At 38.3% G+C, this 23,911-nt stretch overlaps 1 protein-coding gene across 1 annotated transcript in view; it reads left to right on the plus strand.

The window, feature by feature from the left end:
* The window catches only part of LOC150091114 (propionyl-CoA carboxylase alpha chain, mitochondrial-like), a 1,103,107-nt gene that overhangs the window by 1,055,418 nt on the left and 23,778 nt on the right, over nucleotides 1–23,911 (plus strand). The window lies entirely within an intron of this gene.

A 23,911-nucleotide genomic window follows, 5' to 3' on the forward strand; every position in this document is an offset into this window, starting at 1 on the left:
CAGTGTGCTGAAGTGGGATTTACTCAAAGAGGTAACTACCATTAGGGGTAAAGGGTAGGGTTATTGCTTCCGTAAAGGCGACTACAATGGACTGAGACAGTATTTAAATTCTATACAGTGGGACCAACTGATGATGTTACCAACAGCAAATTCAAAATGGGAAGCATTCAAAGAACTTATCTTGGAAGCTACTAGGCTTTACATACCAACTAAGAAATATTGTTCAAGGTTTAGGCCAAAATGGATGTCAGATGAACTAATGAGGCATATGGCAGAGAAGAAAAGTGCATGGGATACTTACAAATTAACACATGACACAGAAGCCTATGATAGATACAAGTTGATATGCAACCAAGTTACAAAGGAGGTTAGGCAGGTGAAGGCAGATTACGAGAAATCCTTGGCAAGGGATGCAAAGAAAAACAGCAAAGAATTCTTTACTTATGTAAACTCTAGAAGGAAGGGGATGAATCAGATTGGTCCACTTGATATTGATGGGTCAACTGTTGATGATCCTGCTCAAGTAGCTAACAAACTAAATGAATATTTTGCATTGACATTCACACTTGAGGAGTTATTCAGCGAGGGGAATGCCAGAGGTGTATTCAACTCTAGCAGTAAACTACAGAATCTTGAAATAACTGGGAGTAAAGTGGAGGAGAAACTGTTGAAGATAAACACAAGAAAGGCACCCGGGGTGGATGGGATCTATCAAGTTATATTAAAGGAGGAACCAAAGAAGTAAGAAAACCCTTAGCCATAATTATGAGAGCTTCCTTGGACTCAGGGGAGGTACCCATAGACTGGAAATGTGCAAATGTGACCCCAATTCACAAAGGAGGATCAAAGGCTGACACAAGTAATTATAGACCTGTGAGCTTAACTTCTGTTCCAGAAAATTATTGGAGGCACTGGTTAAAGAAGCACTTCAGGATCATTTAGACAAGATTTCAGTTATAGCTCGGACACAGCATGGCTTTGTTAAGGGGAAGTCTTGACCCTTAACAAATTTGATAAATTTGTTAAGGGTCAATTTGATTGGATACTATGATGCAGTCACAAAAGAACTGGATGCAGGGAATAGCTTTGATATTATATACTTGGATCTTAGAAAGGCTTTTGATACTGTTGCACATGGAAGACTGCTACACAAATTGGAGCAGTGTGACATTGGAGGCAAATTGCTGCTTTGGATAAAGGGGTGGTTGAGGGGGAGAAGACAGAGTGGTAATCAATGGACACTGCTCATCGTGGACTAATGTTATTAGTGGAGTTCCTCAGGGCTCAGTGTTGGGTCCATTATTGTTTTCTGTATTTATAAATGATATTGATGATGGTATATCAAGCATAATGTCCAAGTTTGCAGATGATACAAAGGTTGGCAGGGTTGTCAAGGGCACTACTGACATTATGCTGCTGCTGCAACAGGATCTGGAAAGGTTGAGCAGATGGGCTGAGAGGTGGCAAATGAAGTTTAACATTGACAAATGTAAAGTACTTCTCATGGGAAACAGCAACCCCAGAGCAACGTATCAACTCTGTGATACTACACTGAGAGGGGCAGAGAATGAAAGGGACTTGGGGGTGGTTGTGCAGGCAGATATGAAGTTCTCTGAGCAGTGCAGACGGGCTGCAAGAGTAGCTCATGGAGTATTGTCAATGATATACAGGAATTTTTCCAGCAGGGATAAGGAGGTGATTATTCCCTTGTATAAGGCAATGGTCAGGCCACACCTAGAGTACTGTATACAGGTCTGGAGGCCTCATTTCAAGAAAGATGAAGAGCTGCTGGAACGAGTACAGAGAAGGGCAACAAAATTAGTGAATGGAACAAAGGGGTGCTCTTACGAAGAAAGGCTTAAGTTTTGCAAATTACAGTGTCTGGAGACTAGGCACCAGCGAGGTGATCTGATAGAGGTGTATAAAGCATTGAATGGTTTGAGCATGCTCAATGCTGATGGGATTCTTCCTCTAGCTCAGAATAATCACCTGAGAGGGCATAAATTCAAGTTGAGGAAAGACAGATATAGGATAGACGTGCAGAAATTTGCCTTTAGCCAGCGGGTGGTTGGTTGGTGGAACAGATTTCCATCCCTTGTAGTGGAGGTTGATAGCCTAAATAAGTTTAAGGCTCAGCTGGACAGGTATTTTGAACGAACAGAGGGGTGAAGTGGAAGTGGGGTTTTTTTTTTTTTTTTGTCTGATGCTGCATAAGCTTGCTTTCTTGCATCAAATGCCTCTATTAATGCTAATGCTAAATCTTATGTCCTCTCTGAGTCTCTTTCTAATGGCTTTGCATAACTCAGTATACTCAATTTTCTCCCTTTCAGTGTTTTTCTTGCTCTTCATTTGTCGTCTTCGGTTCATCATGACAAGTGTTTCTTGACTAATTTTTTATTATTTGGATTTCTTTTTCCCTATAGGTTTCTTGAGCTTTATCGCTTTCAGAATGTTGTGATATTCCTCGTCGATATCTTAGTCCTGAGCAGTCTGCAGAAGCTCAAACTTGTTCTTAAGTTCCAGTATATACTGCTTTTTCTCCTCCTCTGTTATCTCAAAGACCTTTGTATTATTTACTCGAGTCAGTTTTTTCCTTTCCTACATCAAGTGTACATCTTACCATTCTGTGATCACTTCCAACATTTACGTTATTCAGGACGGTAATATCATTCGCAATATATCTTCTGTTAGTGAGGATGAAGTCAATTTCATTAGTTATTAATCCATTTGGACTCTTCCATGTCCACTTTCTGTTCACCCTTTTCTTGAAAAAAGTGTTCATTACTGTCAGTCCTTGAGATTCTGCAAATTCCACAAGTCTTTCACCTCTTATTTCTTTCACCAATTCCAAAATTTCCTATAGTTCCTCTTTCTGCGCTGTTTTGCCTTTTTCCAACCTTAGCATTGAAGTCCCCCATAATAATAGTGTAGTGGGTTTTCTGCTCATCTAGAGGACTCTCAGTTTCGGTGTACATTTCTCCAACTCTTCATCATCATGGCTCGATGTTGGTGCATAAATCATTATAATCTTTAGCTTGTACCTCTTAGAAATGTTGAGTATTAATCTTGACACCCTTGGTGATGTGCTTTTGAATTCCAAAATGTTGTTTTTAAAATCTTTATGGGCCAGAAACCCAACTCCACCTTCACTCCTTTCACTGTTTCCATTTGTGTACAGCAGATTTCCACTTGATAAACTTATAATTGATTCATTTCAATGGGTGCTGCTGCTGCTCTTCTTCGACTAATGTTATTAGTGGAGTCCCACAGGGTTCGGTGTTGGGTCCACTGTTGTTTTGTATATTTATCAATGATATTGATGAAGGAATATCAGGCTTAGTGTCGAAGTTTGCAGATCAGATGATACAAAGGCTGGCAGGGTTATTAATGACAGTAATGGCAGTGTGCTACTGCAACAGGATCTAGATAATTTGGGCAGATGGGCTAAGAAGTGGCAACTGAAGTTTAACCTTGACAAATGCAAAGTACTGCATATGGGTAGAAGTAACCCCAGAGAAACGTACCAACTGTATGGTACTACACTTAAGGTGGTAGAAAATAAAAAAGACCTGGGAGTAATTGTGCAGGCAGATACGAAGTTTTCTGAGTAATGCAGACAGGCTCCCAGGGCAGGTCATGGGGTTTTGTCAATGATATATAAGAATTTTGCTAGCAGGGAAAAGGAGGTGATTATCCTTCTGTATAAGGCAATGGTCAGGCCACGCCTTGAGTACTGCATACAGGTCTGGAGGCCTCATTTTAGGAACGATGTAGATTTACTTGAGCGTGTACAGAGAAGGGCAACAAGATTAGTGAGGGGAATGAAGGGATCCTCTTATCAAGAGAGGCTTAAGTTCTGCAAATTGCAGTGGCTGGAGACTAGGCACCTGCGCGGTGATCTGATTGAGGTGTATAAGGCCTTGAATGGGTTGAGCACGCTGAATTCTTATGGGATCCTTCCACTTGTTCAGATTACGAACCTAAGGGGGCATAAATTCAAATTAAGAAAAGACAGATGTAGATTGGATGTGCAGAAATTTGCCTTTAACCAGCTGGTGGTTAATTGCTGGAACAAACTTCCATCTGTCGTTGTGGAAGTTGATAGGTTGAATAAATTTAAGGAGGAACTAGACAGGCATTTAGAGGGAATGGTGTGATTTTTTTTTTTTTTTTGGCTGATGCTGCATAAGCTCATACATTTGCTTTCTTGCATCACATGGCACTACTACTACTACTACTACTACTATTTCTTCTTCTTGTTATATCCAAACTGATGATATTCCAATTCACATTTTCTAAATCCTTTTCCAGCTCTAATATCCTGTCTTCACCGATGAGTGATCTTACGTTATAACAGGCCAAGTTCAGTTTCTGTGCATGGCTGCCTGGTTGTACCCAGAGATTCTTAGCACCCTCTGTTTCCACTCTGTTTCCACTCTGATCCTCTCGCTGCCATAAGATGGAGAGTGAAAGCTGCTGGGGACTGAGTGCCATTTATTTTGTTGTGTTGTCATATGCTGGAGGGTTTGGTCTTTTCCTCTTCACGCCGACCAGGCGTCTTGAAGAGAACCACTCTACACGTTCGTTGCCACCTAAATGGCGTATCAGGGCTTACCATCGAGAAGGTGTTCATGAGTGGATTTTAGGGAGGCAGGCCAACCGGACTTCTCCTAAATCTTCTGTAATAGAGAGATATTGGATCCATCAGTGTTTTAGGCTGAGTGTCTGATAACACACAGGCTACCTGTTCCCCTCTAAGCCCCATTATTTCAGGACCCACCTCAAAATCCATGATTAAAATTTTAAATTCATAGAAAGTGAAATGCGAAAAGAATTTAAACTATATAAAAGCGTGCCTTCAGGAAGAAGAAGTGCGCCACTTTTTCTTCTTGAGTTGACTATAGATGAACATACTCAGATAGCTGCCAAACTAAATGAGTATTTTGATTCTATGCTCACACAGGAATTATTCAAGGAGGAGAAGGGCAGATGTTTATCAAACTCTAACAGGGAGTTAAATGATTATGTGATATTTCAGAGCAAAGTGGAGGAGAAATTGTTGAAGTTAAACATAACCAAGGAACCTGGCGTGTATGGGAACTGTTCAGTTATATTAAATGAGGTGGCAAAGGAAGTAAGGAAACCAGTAGCCATAATTATGAGTGCATCCTTGGACTCAGGAAAAGTCCCCATGTACCGGTGATGTGTAAAAGTAAGAATTGCAAGAATATGCAAGAATATTTGCTGATGCTATCGAGGCAGGGGTAGGTGGGTCGGAAAACTGCTACCTTGAGGGGTATACATGGACTAATAGATTAAAAGTGGCCGCTGGCAGAGGAGAAAGTGATTCTTGCACTGCTTCTATTGAAAGGCAATTGAGCAACAGCTTGGAAAACCTAAGGCAATGGGGATTTCCAAGACTGCTGGGATCTATAGTGGAACAAGTAAATACATGGGCTGTGATAGGGTAACTAAGAGTAGAAACAGGTGCATGTATACTTGCATGTACACCAATGCTAGAAGTATAGTTAATAAATTTGATGAGCTTGAAGTGCTAGTCAAGACATCGAAGGCAAATACTGTTGGGATATTAGAGACTTGGTGTCACACAACATAAGCAGTGCTGAATTGGATATTGGGGAGTACAATATGTACAGAAAGGATAGACAGAACAGGAAGGAAGAAGGGGTTATGCTGTTAGTTAAGAAAAACATAAAATCTAAGGAAGTGCATCCAATTGATGTTGGAGGACAATGCAATGTTGAGTCTGTTTGGTGTGAAATAAGCACTGGGAAAGGAAAAATGACAGTAGAATTATGTTATAGACCAAATGACTCTGATGAGTACAAGGAAAAGTTGTGCAGAGAAATAGAGTGGGCCAGTAAATCAGATTGTCTTATAATGGAGGATTTTAATTTCCCAGAGATTGATTGGAATATGTGGGTTGGTCACTTACACACTAGCAAGGCTTTTGTGGATTTATTAGATGATTGTTTTCTACAGCAGCATGTTTGGGAGGCAACTAGGGGGGATAATACTCTTGATCTAATTATCAGTAGTAATTATTCATGCATTTAGAATCTGCAGATAAAGATACCACTAGGTGGCAATGATCACAGTGTGCTGAAGTGGGATTTACTCAAAGAGGTAACTACCATCAGGGGTAAAGAGAAGAGTTTTTGCTTTCGTAAAGGTGACTACGGTGGTCTGAGACAGTATTTAAATTCTATACAGTGGGACCAACTGATGATGTTACCAACAACAAATTCAAAATGGGAAGCATTCAAAGAATTCAAAGAATGGGAAGCATTCAAAGAAATCTTGGAAGCTACTAGGCTTTACGTACCAACTAAGAAATATTGTTCAAGGTTTAGGCCTAAATGGATGTCAGATAAACTAATGAGACATATTGCAGAGAAGAAAAATGCATCGGATAGATATAAATTAACATGTGACACAGAAGCCTATGATAGATATAAGCTGGTCTGCAACCAAGTCACAAAGGAGATTAGGCAGGCAAAGGCAGATAATCAGAAATCCTTGGCAAAGGATGCAAATAAAAACAACAAAGGGTTCTTTACCTCTATAAACTCTAGAAGGAAAGGGATGAATCAAATTGGTCCACTGGATATTGATGGTTCAACTGTTGATGATCCTGCTCAGGTGGCTAACAAACTAAACAAGTATTTTGCATCTACATTGACCCATGAGGAGTTATTCAGGAAGGGGAATGCCAGAGGTGGATGATTTTGTAATAACTGAGAGGAAAATGGAGGAGAAATTGTTGAAGATACACATAAAAAAGCACACAGGGTGGAAGGGATCTATCCAGTTATATTAAAGGAGGCAGAAAAGGAAGTAAGCAAACCCTTAGCCATAATTATGAGAGCTTCTTTGGACTCAGAGGAGGTACCCATGTACTGGAGATGTGCAGATGTGACCCCAATTCACAAAGGAGGATCAAAGGGCAACACAAGTAATTATAGACCTGTTAGTTTATCTTCTGTTCCAGGAAAATTAATGGAGGCACTGGTTAAAGAAGCACTGCATGATCATCTAGACAAGACTTTAGTTATAGCTCGGACATAGCATGGTTTGGTTAAGGGAAAGTCTTGCTGACCAGTTTGATTGGATACTATGATTTGGTCACAAAGGAATTAGATGCAGGGAATAACTTTGATATCATATACAGGCATACCTCGAATAACGAATAGGATGCGTTCCACTTCGTTAAGTGAAACTTCGTTTTCAGAGGTAAAAATACTGTGGCCAGAATAGGGATACATTCCTACGTAAAGAAAATGAAAAGCTTTTTTTTTCGAACAAATAAAAGTTTTATTAAATAAACAGTCAACTTACATAGAAAGTGAAATCACATTTTAAAATTGATTGCTTATGCTTTTTTTTCTCTTTCATTTAACACTGATCGCTTAACAATAACACTTCTTCCTAAATCAGGATCATTTTCACTAAAAAAATTTAAAACGTTTTCAATGTCATTTAAGCACCTTTTTAAATCTTTGGTTGTTAACACTTTTTCGGCAGGAACTTTAACTTCGTCTTCACTATCTTTGTCTTCGTTGCTAACAAGGTTTTCTAAATCTTCCACTGAAAAACCATCATCTTCTGCATTCAATAAATTTCTAACATCCTCTTCATCGACATTTTCGAAACCTATTGATTGAGCCATCTGGATAACTTCATTTCTAATTTCTTGTATGTTATTTTCTTCTTCTAGTACAACTTCTGGCCATATTTTGCGCCAAACTCCATTTAAGCATTTCTCAGTGACTTCTTTCCAAGAACTATCAATGTTTTCAATTGCGTTTTTAATGGTGTAGTTTTTCCAAAAAGGTTTTAACTGTCATTTCCTCTTTATACTCTAGTTCAGTTAAACTGCTTAATGTTCGACGCAGATAATAAGCTTTAAATGATGCTATTACTGCCTGATCCAATGGTTGAATCAGGGAAGTTGTGTTTGCTGGAAGAAACACAACTTTGACAGGAATGCATGTGTCCAACATGTTAAGATCAGTAGGATGTCCCGGAGCATTGTCTAACGACAAAAGAGCTTTTTCTTTAAAGTTGTTTTTTTTGACAATACCGTTTTACTTCAGGACAAAAGTGGTTAACAAACCAATCAGTAAATAACTCCTTGGTAACCCACGCTTTTCTGTTTGCTTTCCATATTACAGGTAAATTCATTTTTATGTTACCTTTTAACGCCCTCAGATTTTCTGAATGGTAAACTAATAACAATTTTAATTTATAATCGCCAGAGACATTTGATCCAAAGAGTAACGTTAAACGGTCTTTGGCTGCTTTGAACCCAGCAGCTGATTTTTCTTCAATAGAAATGAAGCTTTTTGTTGGTAGCCGTTTCCAGAACAAACCGCTTTCGTCAACATTGAACACCAAATTTGGAAAATTTTCACGTTCAATTATTTCCTTTAGTTTTTCTGGAAAATTATTTGCAGCTTCTCCTGTTAATTTTACACTATGAATCCTGGCCCGTTTTTTAAATTTCTCGAACCAACCACGAGAAGCCCCAAAGGTTTCTGTAATTTCTTCAGTTTGTTTAGATTTCAGGTGATTAAACTGGAATATTTTTTTTTTATGTTAAATGGGGCTTGAAATTGCCGACTTCGTTATATCGAAGCTTCGTTATCAGAGGTAACGTTAACCGAGGTATGCCTGTATTTGGATCTTAGAAAGGCTTTTGATACTGTTGCATATAGAAGACTGCTGCACAAATTGGGGCAGTGTGGCATTGGAGGCAAATATCTGCTATGAATAAAGGGATGGTTGAGGGGAGGGGGAGAAGACAGAGTGGTAATCAATGGACACTGCACATCGTGGACTAATGTTATTAGTGGAGTCCCTCGGGGTTCAGTGTTGGGTCCATTATTGTTTTCTGTATTTATAAATGATATTGATGATGGTATATCAAGCTTAATGTCCGAGTTTGCAGACGACACGGAGGTTGGCAGGGTATAATATAATAATGATAAAAGCGCTAAAAACTGTAGCTTTCGGAGACAACAGACTCCTTTCTCAACAGTTGAGAAAGGAGTCTGTCTTCTCCGAAAGCTACAGTTTTTAGCACTTTTATCATTATATTATATTTTAATATTATTTTAACTTCCGTTTTAGTCATATTTTAACTGTCATTTCATTTTATTTTAATCATCATTTCATATTTATTGTAAATACATCTGTTTTTACCAGTTTTATCTCTTGTGTGTATTTTATTTTTCAGTAAAAATTACAATTGCTGGTTGGTGTGAAGTATAATTTTTCAACAGAATTTTATGGTCATACTAACGTTACACCAGCATGTATTTCTGCAGCCCCAGGTGCCAAGCGATTGTGACCAAGCGATTTTCTAAAAAGTGAATTTTAGTTCTCTTTTTCGTTTCTCTCCTTAATAAATTCTTTTATTTAAAGCAACTCTTATCAAAAGTACTGGTAGAGAGCAAGGAAGGAAAGTAACCTTTCTTTATTTTTCATTTCTAATAGACTAACTGCTACTAATTCCACTTGGTCACTCCAGGCACTGCTCCTGCCTCCTCGTGGCAGGGTCGGTAACCTTGGCAGAAAAGTTCATCTGCCAGGGGCCAAAAGGAGTCCCGTCTTTAGAACTGACAAGCAGTCAGCCAGATACAGAACATGAGCATGACTCTTCCCAAGCAAAGAGGTTAAAAACCATATCCTCTGCGACCGAGTTTCCTGCATTCTTAATAATGCATTCATTATCAGAACAGCCTCTTAGTAAGCTATCCCCTTTCTAATCCAAAAACTTGGACAGTATTGCAGGGTCTCCCAAGATGGTTAAGAGACTGCAATCAGGGGACTTACTTGTAGAAACTGTCAACTGCAAGCATTCTGAAAAACTCTTACAGATGACAAACTTTGCTAAAATTCTAGTGAAAGTAAACCCCCACGCAACCCTAAATACATCTAAAAGTGTTATATCAAGTTGGGACCTTTTGAATGTGACAGAAGAAGAAGAAGAAATTAAAGAAGAGCTTCAGGAACAAAACATAATTGCTGTTGAAAGAATTATGATCAAAAGAGACAATATACTCACACCTACCAGAAATATTATTCTCACCTTTAACAGTCCAAACCTACCCTCATCAGTAAAAGCAGGTTATCTACTCTGTCGCATTCGTCCTTTCATTCCTAATCCGTTGAGATGTTATAAATGCCAAAAGTATGGCCATTCTCAAACGGCATGCAGACAGAACCCAGTTTGTCCGAACTTTGGATCTTCCGAACATGGTCAAAGTGATTGTTCCGCGAAAGATATGACCTGTCCCAACTGCAAAGGCAACCATCCTGCTTACTCTAAAACGTGAAAGTGGAAAATGTAGAAAAAAAGTTGTCAAATATAAAGTTGAAAACAAAGTTAGTTATCAGAAGGCAAGAAAATTAATTTCACCCAGTATGCCTAACCATACCTATGCCAATATTGCAAAAAAACATGAAACCATTGCCACTCAAACTGATGTTACCGTTCCATCAAACATATCAGTCTCTGACTGGGCTCAGACTGTCCTCTCTCAGCAACAGTCCATTGCCCTTAAGCACTCAGACTAAGCCTCTTACAATACCAGTGAAATCTTTCCCCCAGTGATTGCTACTACTTCAAATAATCATAGTTCTACTTCAAAAAAGATTGTTTAGGACACATTGATGGATGTAGAGAACTCATCAAAACAGGAAGATCCGATTCTGGAAATATTTGCAGAAGAAGATATCGACACTGGTCACCCTACCTTTCCAAAAAGGGACAAACCGAAGCCTGAACGCCATAAGACAGCCACGTCAGGTACAGCTTCTTCTAAATTCAAGTAATGCCTAATTTTTTGCAGCGGAATTGCCAAGGCTTTCGTGGCAACATTGACGACATTAAGTACTTAATTAACTGCTACTCTCCAGTTGGTCTTTGTCTACAGGAAACCTCAAATTTCCATTTCCTTAAGAAACTACTCAGTCTATCAAAGAGATCAGAATACTTCCGATTCTGCTCGTGGTGGTGTAGCTATTTTAATTAACTCAAAGATTCTGGCTAGCAAATCACTCTCCAAACCCAAATCGAAGCCATTGTTGTGCGTCTGATTACTCAGATTGCATTAACACTAGTCTCAATCTATCTTCCACCAAATCATACGTATTCTTATAATGATCTTGAAGAACTTTTAAGACAGCTACCCTCCCCTGTCTGCTTGCTAGGGGATTTCAGTGGCCACCACCCTTTATGGAGATCATCTGAATTAGACAGACATGGCTGACTGATTGAAACTTAATGCCATCAATGTTGCCACGAAAGCCTTGGACAGACTTCTGCAATTGACCTATCGATTTGCTCCCCGATACTGTTTTCAGTCAAGCAATGGCCGCTCTGGATGATCCCATGGGCAGCAATCATTTTTCAATTGTTTATAATCTGATGATTACACAGCCACCATTTGATTTCTTTCATTTCATTTCCTGCAATTCTGCAGGAAATGAAATGAAATGAAAGGAAATCAAATGGTGAAAGGAAATCATCTACAACCCATAGATGAAGTTACTGATTATATTACATCCTGTCTTTTAGTTGCAGCCAAGTACTCAATTCCATTATCAAATCCCCCGACCTGACAGCATTTCAACTACTGGTGGAACGAAGAGTGCAAAGAAAGAAAAAAATAAAGCATTTAATTTATTCTGTCAATCTCCAACTGCAGCTAATCTAATTAGCTACAAGAAGCTAAGGACAAAAGTGCGTTACATTCAAAAGCAGGCCAAGAAAGAATCTTGGACTCGGTTCGCATCTACTATCAATAGAAATACTGACTCCAGACTAATATGGAAGAAAATTAGGCAGCTTTCTGGGAAGTTTCCAACCATCCCTTCCACAATTCTTTCCTGCAGTGGGCAAGAACTCTCTGCTCCTCTAGATATAGCCAGTGCCTTGGGCAGATCCTTTGCTCAAGTCTCAGCTGCATCAAACTACACTCCGAAGTTCCAGAAAATTAAGGCTGCCACCGAACAGAGACCTATCAACTTTCAAGCCTCACTATCACTTCCATATAATCAGCCTCTTCAATATTGTGAACTTTTACAGGCCATCAGAACAACACGAAACGGTGCTGCTGGGCCAGATGGCATATATTATGCCATGCTACAGCATCTCGATGACAAAAACTTACAACTGCTGCTAGTATTTTTTTAACCAGATCTTCCTGGAAAATATTTATCCAAACTCTTGGCACCATGCTACAGTTTTGGCCTTTTTAAAACCTGGAAAAGATCCCTCCCAATTTTACCAAGGCAATCTCTCTGTCAAGTTGCCTTGGTAAAATTCTTGAAAAAATTATCCACAATCGACTCATTTGGATCATTGAAACTCAACATCTACTGAGTAATTAGTTTTGGTACTAATCCTGAACAGTAAGCTAAACTTCTTTGAGCACGTTATCAACATGGCTTTCCCCAAAACAGGTCCTCCTTAGATCAGATGATCATGGCTGAATCTGAAATTCGCAATGCCTTTGTTAAAAATGAACACCTTGTTATGATCTCCATAGATATAGAGAAGACATTCTCAGTGACCTTCATACTCTTGGTCTATGAGGCAACCTGCCCATATTTATTAGGAACTTCCTCAAGAGTCAATCTTTCCAGGTCCAATATCAAAATTCCCTTTCTGCTACATTCTCGCAGGAAGGAGTACCGCAAGGATCAGTATTGAGTGCAATCCTGCTTGCCCTTATAATTGATTCCATTACAAAAGAACTCCCAAATACTGTAGAGGCGTACCTTTACGCTGATAATCTCTCTATTTCTTGCCATTCTCAGAACATGAGATCTATCAAAAGGCAATTGAAGATGTCCCTCAATAAAGTGTAAAAGTGGGCTGAGCTCAATGGAGATTGTCTTTCCAAACAGAAAACAGTTGCGATTCCACTTTTGCAGTCAACGCAAATTGCAAACAGATCCTGAACCGCGGATTTCAAAATCCACCATTCTAGTTGCCAGCAATATTAGATTCTTGGGACTAATCCTGAACAGTAAGCTAAACTTTGTACTACCTGTCTTAAAAAGATCAACATGCTAAGAGCTTTATCTGCCCTGTCTTGGGGAGCAGATTGTACAACTTTGCTAATGTTATATAGAGCACTGATTAGATCCCATTTAAATTATGGTGCTCCAGTTTATGATTCTAGAGTGTACTATGCTGGCTGGATCCTATTCAACTGCAGATTGCAATTAGTGCATATAAGATATCTCCAACTCGGAGTCTATACATTGAAGCTCAGGAGACCCCTGCATCTCCACAGAAAAATGCTATCACTGAAATATGCAGCCAAAATACAGACTTGCTCTTCGCATCCTATTCAGCCATACCTTTTTAATCAACCACTACTCAATCTCTACAGAAATAAACCGCATAATATACGACCAGCTAGCCTACGGCTCCTTGAAATATCACAGAATTGGAATGTTCCTCTCCACAATAGGCAACAGATAAAGAATTACTCTCATCCACCATGGACCCAACCTTTCCTCAACTGACCTGAGATACTTATTTTCTTCAATGGGGAAAGAATCGTCTACCGACTCTAAATGAGAAACAGCTCCATGCTAGCCATATTCAAAGCTGTGCTGCCTTCTTGCCGATATATATGGATAGTTCCAAATCTCTTTCAACTGTTGGAGCAGCAGCAGGTTTCCCTCTGCTATCATATCAGCTTCCCTTCCACCTAAGTATAGCAACTTTTCAGCAGAACTGCATACAATACAATTAGCTCTAGAAAATTTGACTCTACACCAATCTGCAAAATATATAGTTTACACTGACTCTCTCAGCTCAATTAGAGCAATCCCTCTCAAAAGAATCGCCATATTTTAATGAAAATCTGGAGTTTGCTATTGCAGATTGATCATCGTCAACAACTAGTGAAGTTTTGCTGGATTCCAGCTCATTCATGCATAAGAGGGAATGAGAGAATTCTTCACATATATAAATGCCAAGAAGAGCAGGACAAACCAGATCGGACCTTTACGTAAGGGAAAGGGGATAGTAATAAATACACCAGCTGCCGTTGCAGATGAACTCAACAGTTATTTTGCATCGATATTTACAAATGAAAAGCCTTTTGTGGCAATGGGAAATTGTGGGAGCGAAGTTGAAAAATATGTAATTAATGATATTGAAATTTTACAAGATTATTTAATGAAAAAAATTTCGAGCCTACAGACCAGTAAGGCTACTGGAGTTGATGGAATATACCCTATAATCTTAAGGGAGGCGGCAAGCGAGTGCATTGAACCATTGAGGCTAATTATGCAAGCATCACTGGACTCTGGGGAGATTCTCTTGGATTGGAAAAGTTCAAATGTATCTCCCATACATAAGGGTGGCTCTAAAAGTGAAGTTGGAAATTATCGACCTGTCATTCTGACTTCAGTAGTAGGGAAAATCATGGAGGCAATGATCAAGGGTGGAATTCAGGATCATTTGGATCGAATTGAAATTCTCAAGGATACTCAGCATGGTTTTGTAAAGGGAAAACATGTTTAACAAATCTGGTTCGCTATTTCGAAAGGGTCACTCACGAGCTGGATTTAGGGAATAATTTCGACATTGTTTATCTAGATTTCAGCTTTTGACTCAGTCCCACATGAGCGGTTGCTTTATAAGCTGGAACAGGTTGGAATCACTGGGAAAATCCTTAGATGGATAGAAGGATGGCTTCAGGGCAGGAGGCAGAGGGTTGTGATAAATGGCTATTCCTCAGATTGGGTTGATGTAAGAAGTGGGGTTCCCCAAGGATCAGTATTAGGACCACTGTTGTTTTTAATTTTCATAAACGACATTGATGAAGGAATGGTCAGAAAAATGGCAGCTATGCTTTAATCCAACAAAGTGTAAAGTATTACACCTGGGAAACAGTAATCCCAAAATAACTTATTCACTTGGTGGAATTCAACTAAACCCAGTACTGGAGGAAAGGGACTTGGGTGTTACGATACGGGCAGACATGAAATTCTCTGAGCATTGTAAACAAGTTGCAAGGAAGGCCCATGGTGTCCTATCGTTGATCTATCGAACTTTTGCAAGTAGAGATAGGGACGTGATAATCCCATTATATAAGGCTTATGTTAAACCACACTTGGAATACTGTGTTCAAGTATGGAGACTGCACCTAAAGAAAGACATCGAGCTTCTTGAAAGGGTACAAAGACAGGTAACTCACCTGGTGAGATCGGCACAAGGGCGTCCTTATGAAGAAAGACTTCGAATATGTGGGTTGCAGAGTTTGGAAACTAGACACCTTAGAGGATATTTGATTGAGGTGTTTAAGGCTCTGAGAGGCATCAGTAAAATGAATGAGGACAAAATTTTCAAGATTATAAATGATGCTAGAACTAGGGGACATAAATTCAAGTTACGGGAGGAAATGTTTAGATTGGACTGCAGGAAGTTTTATTTTAGCCAGCGAGTTATAAATTACTGGAATAAGTTGCCTTCATGGGTGGTAGAGGCCGACAGTTTGGGGAAATTCAAAGGTCATCTGGATAGTACTTTCGGGTAAGGGAAGCGCATAGGTTGATAGGTTTCATTTCCTTTTTTTTTTTTTTTTTTTATTAATTATTATTATTTAGTTATTATTTTATTTTATTTTTTATCATTGCTTTGTTCAGATTTTTTTTTTTTTTTTTTTGCCTGGTGCAGCATAAGCCATAGACTTTCTTGCACCATGTGGCCATTACTAATACTAACTGGCTGATATATATCTGCCAAAAATCCGTCAACTTTAGACCTAACCTCTGTCCCTATTCCAGTGGCTGATTATAATATCTTAATGCAAGCAGCGTGCCATGCACAGTGGACAGAGCTATGGCATAACCAAACAAATAACAAGTTTTTCCATTTGAAACAAGACCCAAAGTTCTGGCACTCAGCAATCAGACAGTGCAGCGGGAAGAAGTGGTACTCACACAAATGAGAATAGGACACATCCATCTGACTCACCTCCATCTACTAATGGGCAATGATCCTCTTCAGTGTCCACACTGTTTAGAACATCTAACAGTTAAACATATTCTGATTGACTGTCCACAATATCAACAACATCGAAATTCAATACTTCAAAATATGGCTAATCTTCTAGAACTGTTGACATTACATCATATCATTGGAGAGGAGGCAAATGTTAACAAACTTTTCTGCTTTTTGAAACAAATTGGAGTGTATAATCTTTTATAAACAGGTTTCAGAACTGAAATTAAACTGAACTAGCTTCATTGTTAATTATTTTCTAATATTCCTATGAATAGGCACACTATAGCCATAGCAGCTAATGTGCCAATAAACAACCATACATGTATTTCTGCACTCAATGTCATTAAGGAATTATGGATTACTATACCCATTACTGCAATATGTTTGTATAATTGCAGATAGTGAAAACCTAACAGTACAATAAATAAGAAAAGATATTTTGTATTTACGGTAGAGAGAAAGTAGAAATTTGATATTGAATGTTAAATTTAAAACATATTTTATTAATGGCGCGGCACCTATTTTAGGCAGCACATGTGGCAAGTGCCTCGCCTCTGAACCCCTAGCACCAGCCCCACTTACGGTGCCTAGTTTTCAAGCTGTACCACCTACATATGGACGCCCTTTTGCCAATCTCACTAAGTGAGTTACCCGTCTTTGGACCCTTTCAAGAAGCTCAATGTCCTTTTTTAGGTGCAATCTCCACACTTGAACACAGTGTTGTTCCAAGTGTGGTCTAACAATAGCCTTATATAGTGGGATTGTGACATCCTTATTTCTTTAAATTATATTATACCTAAATTACCACTCTTATACCACGTGGAGTTTTAATACATTTTATTTAGGTGTTACCTAAATGCTAATATACATTGAGTAACATTTCTGGTATCTTCCGATACCCATCACCAGACCTTGCTGCTGACCGATATCTCCTGCCGGACATTCAGACCTAAATGGGCCACTCTGAACATCCAGTAGGAGGTATTGGTCAGCAGCAAGGTCTGATGATGGGTAATCGGCAAGATACCCATCATCGTCCTTCCCTAACCATATCCTTATCTCTACTATCAAATGTTCGATAAATCATCGATAGGACACCATGTCCCTTCCTTGTAATCTGTCTACTATGCTCAGAGAAGTTTGTTTGTTCGGTAAACAGATGGTAGGTGTTATCAGTCTGACCGTATCGTAACTCCCAAGTCCCTTTCTTCCACTAATGACTTTAGTTCAACTCCACATATATAAGTTATTTGGGGTTGCTGAATTAAAGCATAGCCTGCCTACCTGCCACTTTTCTGACAATCCCTGAAGTCTATCTAGGTCACTCTGAAAAAGCTCTGCTTGGTGTTCATCATTAACTGCTCTACCAATCTTTGCATCATCTGCAAATTTGTGCATCATGCCCTCTATCCCTTCATCAATATCATTTAAGAAAATCAAACAACAGTGGTCCCAATACTGATTATTTGGGAACCACACCTCTTACATTAACCCAATGTGAAGAATAACCGGCTAAGGTAAAGAAAGCCAACATGAGAACGAAGAGAAACGTTGGATAACTTATGCAGAAAATTAGTTTCCCAACACCCAATTCTAGCACTGCTTGCTCGGTAAACAGATGGTAGGTGTTATCGGTCTAGAGCTGAAATCGGGACGGATATATTGATTGACAGGTAGGCATAGCAAACGATGAAATGATTGGTGGTGAGCACGTGTAGTCATTGGTTGGCATTATGATGTGTATTTATGAGTAAAGAACGGTGCATAATAGTTTTGTGATGAACAGAAAACAGGTAATATTAGCGATGAATTTTTTAAAGATGGAAGAAATTTGGAAGGAAAATAAAACGGTTGATTTTTTGATGCTAAATTAATAAAAGTTTCGTTCTGTTTATTTTTGTCCTTCATTATGTTTTTTATCATTATTAAAAGCAGATTTTATTTTTGGAGTTCATGAGTGTTTTTACTATATTGTTGATTTAGGTTTGGTTACGAAAAAAGGAAAAGGTTTCTTTATTTTTCGCTATATTTCGTAACTGACCTTAATTGGTAGGTTAGGAAATAATAGGAAAAGAAAGAAAGATTCTTTATATATATATATATATATATATATATATATATATATATATGTATATATATATATATATATATATAGTGAATAGCTAGCTATTGATGTTATGATACGTGTGTATCCACACGAGTGTCTTTAAAAATAAAAGTACAGTAATAAAAAATTAATATTTTGTTAATAAACAATTTATATGCTAGTCCACCCATGATTCTAACGAAAAAAGGTTAAGTTGCCCCTTCCACTTTGGAAGGGGTTCAAGCTCCCATGGGATTGAAGTGGAGGTAACCTGATCTTTTTTTACCATTATGGAAAGCATTCATTAGGGCAAGTTACCATTAGGGCTGAATGCTACTAAAGTGATACTAAACCGCTGTTATCGTGTGTTGTCTTCGTGCACCAATCAGCACATCATTTGCCACGCCTACCTGTCAATGAATATATCGTTCTTGACTTTGCTCCAGACCGGTAACACCTATCGTCTGTTTACCGAACGAGCAGCGCCAGAGTGCCATATCGGGAAACTAATTTTCCATGTAAGTTATCCGACGTTTCTCGTCGTTCTCGTGTTGGCTTTCTTTACCTTCGCCGATTTTTTTTTTTTTTTTTTGGCTGATGCTGCATAAGCTCATACACTTGCTTTCTTGCATCACATGCCACTACTACTACTACAACCCTCTGCCTACTGCCCTGAAGCCATACTGCTATCCATCTAAGGATTTTTCCCATGATTCCAACCAGTTCCAGCTTTTAAAGTAACTGCTCGTTGGGAATGAGTCGAATGCTTGGCTGAATTCTAAATAAATAATGCCAAAATTCTCTAAATCCAGCTCATGGGTGATCCAAAATAGCTAACCAGATTTGTTAGACATGATTTTCTCTTTCAAAATCATGCTGTGTATCCTATAGAATTCCATTTCTATTTAAATGATCCTGAATTCCACCCTTGACATTGCCTCCATGATTCTGCCTACTACTGAAGTTAGACTGACTGGTCGGTAATTTCCCACTACAGTCTTAGACTGCCTTTATGAATTTGTGATACTTTGGCACTTTTTCAATCCCACGGAATCTCTTCTGAGTCCAGTGATGCTCTTATAATTAGCCTTAATGGTTCAGTCAGTGCACTCGGCAACTCCCTTAAAATTATAAGGTATATGCTATCAACCCCAGAGCCTTACTCGCCTACAGGCTCAAAAGTTTTTTCATTAAATACAGTAGACTTTCAGAATAATGGCACCTTCAGGGATTCAAGGTGCCATTATTTTGATTTTTCCATTATGTAAAAAGTTTTATTTTTAACACATTTAATACAGAAATAATGAGGCTAAATAAGAAATAGGAAGATTAAGAATGCAATTTTATTAACTGCACATAAAAAACATAAACATCCTGTAATATGTAAACATAAAAAAAACATAAACATGCTTTAGTATATAAACTTAAAAAAGGGTAAAAAAATATCTATTCTGGCTGATCCCCTTTGAATATGTCTGCTTTAGATGTATAGGTTCCATTCCATTTCTTCTAATTTGCCTTTAGCCAGCGAGTGGTTGATTGATGGAACAAAGTTCCATCTGTCGTTGTAGAAGTTGATAGCTTAAACAGATTCAAGGCAGAACTAGACAAACATTTGGAGCGAGTGGATGTTGCTGTATGCAGATGCTGTATCAGTTTGCTTTCTTGCATCATGTGCCCTTGCTAATGCTAATATGCTTCTTCTGTAGTAAAGGGTACATTTTCTTTTGAAATAGTAACTTTTTTTTTCAAAAATTCTCTTATATCACTTTGTTTCATTGATGCTTTTTTTTTTTTTTTTTGTTATCATGGTGTTATGCAGCATGTGTGCTTCTATTGCTTCTTCCATAGTAAAGCTTGGATTTTGTTCAAAACAATGAAGTATATTTTACATGTTTTATTCTGCAACAGCCCAAGTTACCTTTTCAGTTGTGTCAGTGTCCTGCTCTTCTACATCCGAACAAAGTGCATCATCTAGTTTCTCAGGAGTAAAGACACTATCAATGATTTCTTGATCTGAGAATGACTGTGATAATTCAACCTCATTATCAACCTCGAGCTGTGCATCAATATCTCCAACTTCAAAGGCTATGTAAAGGATTTTCTATTGTGACGGATTCAACTGTTTGCATTATTTATTCAATACTGCTTTTAATGGTAAGTCAGCAGACATGACACTTGGTCAAAATTTCCTCCATGCTCTCACAAGAGCAACAGGTTTGACAGTATTCCAAGCAATTGCTATAGCATGTATTATGTATCTTTAATTGTGAAGCCCTGTTGAAAGTTGAGAATGGAGATATCCTTGCCAATGAATTCTTGATCTGAGAATGACTGTGATAATTCAACCTCATTATCAACCTCGAGCTGTGCATCAATATCTCCAACTTCAAAGGCTATGTAAAGGATTTTCTATTGTGACGGATTCAACTGTTTGCATTATTTATTCAATACTGCTTTTAATGGTAAGTCAGCAGACATGACACTTGGTCAAAATTTCCTCCATGCTCTCACAAGAGCAACAGGTTTGACAGTATTCCAAGCAATTGCTATAGCATGTATTATGTATCTTTAATTGTGAAGCCCTGTTGAAAGTTGAGAATGGAGATATCCTTGCCAATGAATTATTTCGTAAAATCACTTCTGTAATGGCTTTTAAAATGTTGGATGATGTTTTGATCCATGGGATGAATGTGAGAAGTGACATTGGATGGTAATTAACAGGAAAAAATGTTTCCACAATCAGAAACTAATATGGATTCACAAGAATGGGGCCCTACAGTTATCAAGAAGTACAACACATTTAAAATTTCGACCTTTCACCATATCACGTAAATTTTTGAAACTGCTGAAACGAATTCATGAGCGAACCAATCTTGAAAAATTTGCTTATCCATCAAAGCATTTTTTTTTTTGGACCTTATATGTCGTCGGTAAATGCATAATGCTCATGGATGATAGTATTTACCAATTGCTAAAATCTTAATTCTGTGTTTGCCCGATGCATTTGACACATAATAACTGTCACTATTTCTTTATTTTGCTTAAAATCACTTGCACTTTTTTCTTTGCAACCTGCCAATGTTTTTTTGTGACAAAATTTCCAGTAGAGACCAGGTTCATCAGCATTGTATATTTGATTAGCTGTAAGATTATTGTCATTAACAAGCTTCTCTAATGGCACTGGTTAAAGAAGCACAACAGGATCAACTAGACAAGACTTCATTTATAGTTCAGAAACAGCATGGGTTTGTTAACAGCCTTGTCTGATCAATATGATTGGATACTATGATGTGATCACAAAGAAAACTGGATCCAAAACATTATTATTTTGATATCTTATACTTGGATTTACAAATTGGAGCAATATGGCATTAAGGACAAGTTGCTACAAAGGATAAAAGGAAGGTTGAGTGGGAGAAGACAGAGAGTGGTAATCAACGGACACTGCTCTTCGTGGACTAATGTTATTAGTGGAGTCCCCCAGGGTTTAGTGTTGGGTCCATTGTTGTTTTGGCTCTGAGTGCCAAGCAATAGTGCCAAGCGTTTTTCGCTGTGCAATTTATAGAGTGCTCTTTGAAAACAGTATAGTTTTATTTCTTTTCTTGTGTCATTTTCTCCTCTTTTGTGGAAAAATTGACTTTGCAAGCACAGAACCACTTGATTCTGTGCTTGCAAAGTCAGAAGTAAGAACTCAGAAAGGGTTCAGAAATGCCTAGAAAATGCTGCAGGTTCACCAAAAATTGTTAAACGTCTCCAATCAGGAGATTTACTACTAGAGACATCTCATCTCACTATTGAGTTACTATTACAAATAACTTCTTTAAGCGGAATACCGATTCAGTTCACCCCACACACAACACACTAAATTCTTCCAAGAGAGTGATCTCCAAATGAGATCTATTAGAAGTTTCTGAGGAAGAAATAGTCCAGCATCTAAAAGATCAAAATGCAAAACGAATCATGATCAGAAAAGACGCCAACTTAACTCCTATGTGAAACATAATCTTAACTTTCAGTACTCCAAATCTACCGGGTTCTGTCAAAGCAGGTTACTTGAAATGCTGCATTAGGTCATATATCGCAAATCCACTTAGATGTTATAAATGTCAAAAGTTTGGCCATTCTCAGACACCATGCCGTGGAGACGCTGTAAGTCTGAACTGTGGATGCAAAAGTCACATGCAAGGCTCCAACACTACAGTGTCCTAATTGTACTGGAAAGCATCCAGCTTACTCCAAAGATTGTGAACTAGGGAAGATAGGGGTAAAAAAAATACAAAAATATAAAGCAGAAAATAAAGTCTCTTACCAAAAAGAAAAAAAAAAACAGATCAACTTAAGTATACCAAAATGCACTTAAGATTCTACCATTCACAGACACGAATCAGTGGCATATCAGACAGAAGTGTCCATCTCTTCAAAAATATCAATATCAGACTGGGCTCGATCAGTACTCTCAGTCCAGCATCCATCTAAACCAAATTCAGTAGACCAAAGCTATAATATGCCACTCACAATTCCATCCCAGAGACCTCTCCATTGTTAGGTAGCAGAAAATTTGCAAAAGATCATATCCTGTTGCAAAACAATCATGCCTAACAAGCATGGATACAGATGATACTATCAGTCAAGAAGAACTGCTTGAAATACACGCAGAAGATGATATGGACGGTAGCAATGAATCAGGACGTCCCACTTTTCCGAAAAGAAAAGTCAAAACCAGTCATAAACAATTAGCTTATAAAAAGCAGTCAGATACATCTTCCGCAAACAAAGCCAAATAATGGAACACATCATTCAGTGTAATTGTAGAGGTTTTTGCAGAAACATCATGATATCAATGAACTAATTCACTGTTTCAATCCTGTTACCATGTGGATACAAGAAACCAACTTGACACCCCAAGTTTCCCCTGCAGTCAAAAATTACACTATCTTCAGACAAGACAGATCTGACACTAATAGTGCTCGTGGAGGAGTAGCCATCCTGTTAGACTCAAGAGTTCCCTCCAGATACATTCCATTGCAAACCTCCTTAGAAGTTGTTGCCATGCACATAAAAATTGGAATCACTGTTACATTGGTCTCAATTTATCTTCCACCTAATTGTCCATATTCTATTCAGGAAATTGAAGATCTTGTGTTGTAACTACCACCTCCCTTCTGTCTACTAGGTGACTTTAATGCTCACCACTCATTATGGGGTTTCTCCAGCTTAGACAGGAGTGGAAAGCTTACTGAAATGTTGATAGACAGACAGGATTTAACATTGTTGAATACTGGCTCTCCTACCTATTCATTTTCCTACCGGATCAACCTCCACAATAGACCTTTCCATTTTTTCTACAGTGGTCTATCCAAGTATCGATTGGGTAACTCTTAACGATCCTCACAACAGCGATCATTTCTAAGTAATATGCAAAATTCAAACTTCCTGTTCATTACCAAGAGATAAACCAGTAAAATGGAAATTTCCAAAGGCTGACTGGATAAAATATAGCAAGCTTGTCTCATTCAACATACAGTGCTCTTCTATCAACCGTGTTATTGAACACATAACAAAACAAATTCTAACAGCTGCAACCGCTGCCATTCCACAATACCAAGTCAGGAAAAGGCAAAAATTAAATTATTGGTGGAATGAATAGTGCAACAATGCAAAAAAAGAGAAAAACAAAGCATGGAATCAATTCTACAAACATCGAACCACTTCCAATCTTATTAATTATAAGCGACTTAGAGCAATAGCCCGTTATATCAGAC

Source organism: Mastigoproctus giganteus, chromosome 1 (assembly GCF_048544385.1).
Source record: "Mastigoproctus giganteus isolate SK-2022 chromosome 1, ASM4854438v1, whole genome shotgun sequence".
Lineage (NCBI taxonomy): Eukaryota > Metazoa > Arthropoda > Arachnida > Uropygi > Thelyphonidae > Mastigoproctus > Mastigoproctus giganteus.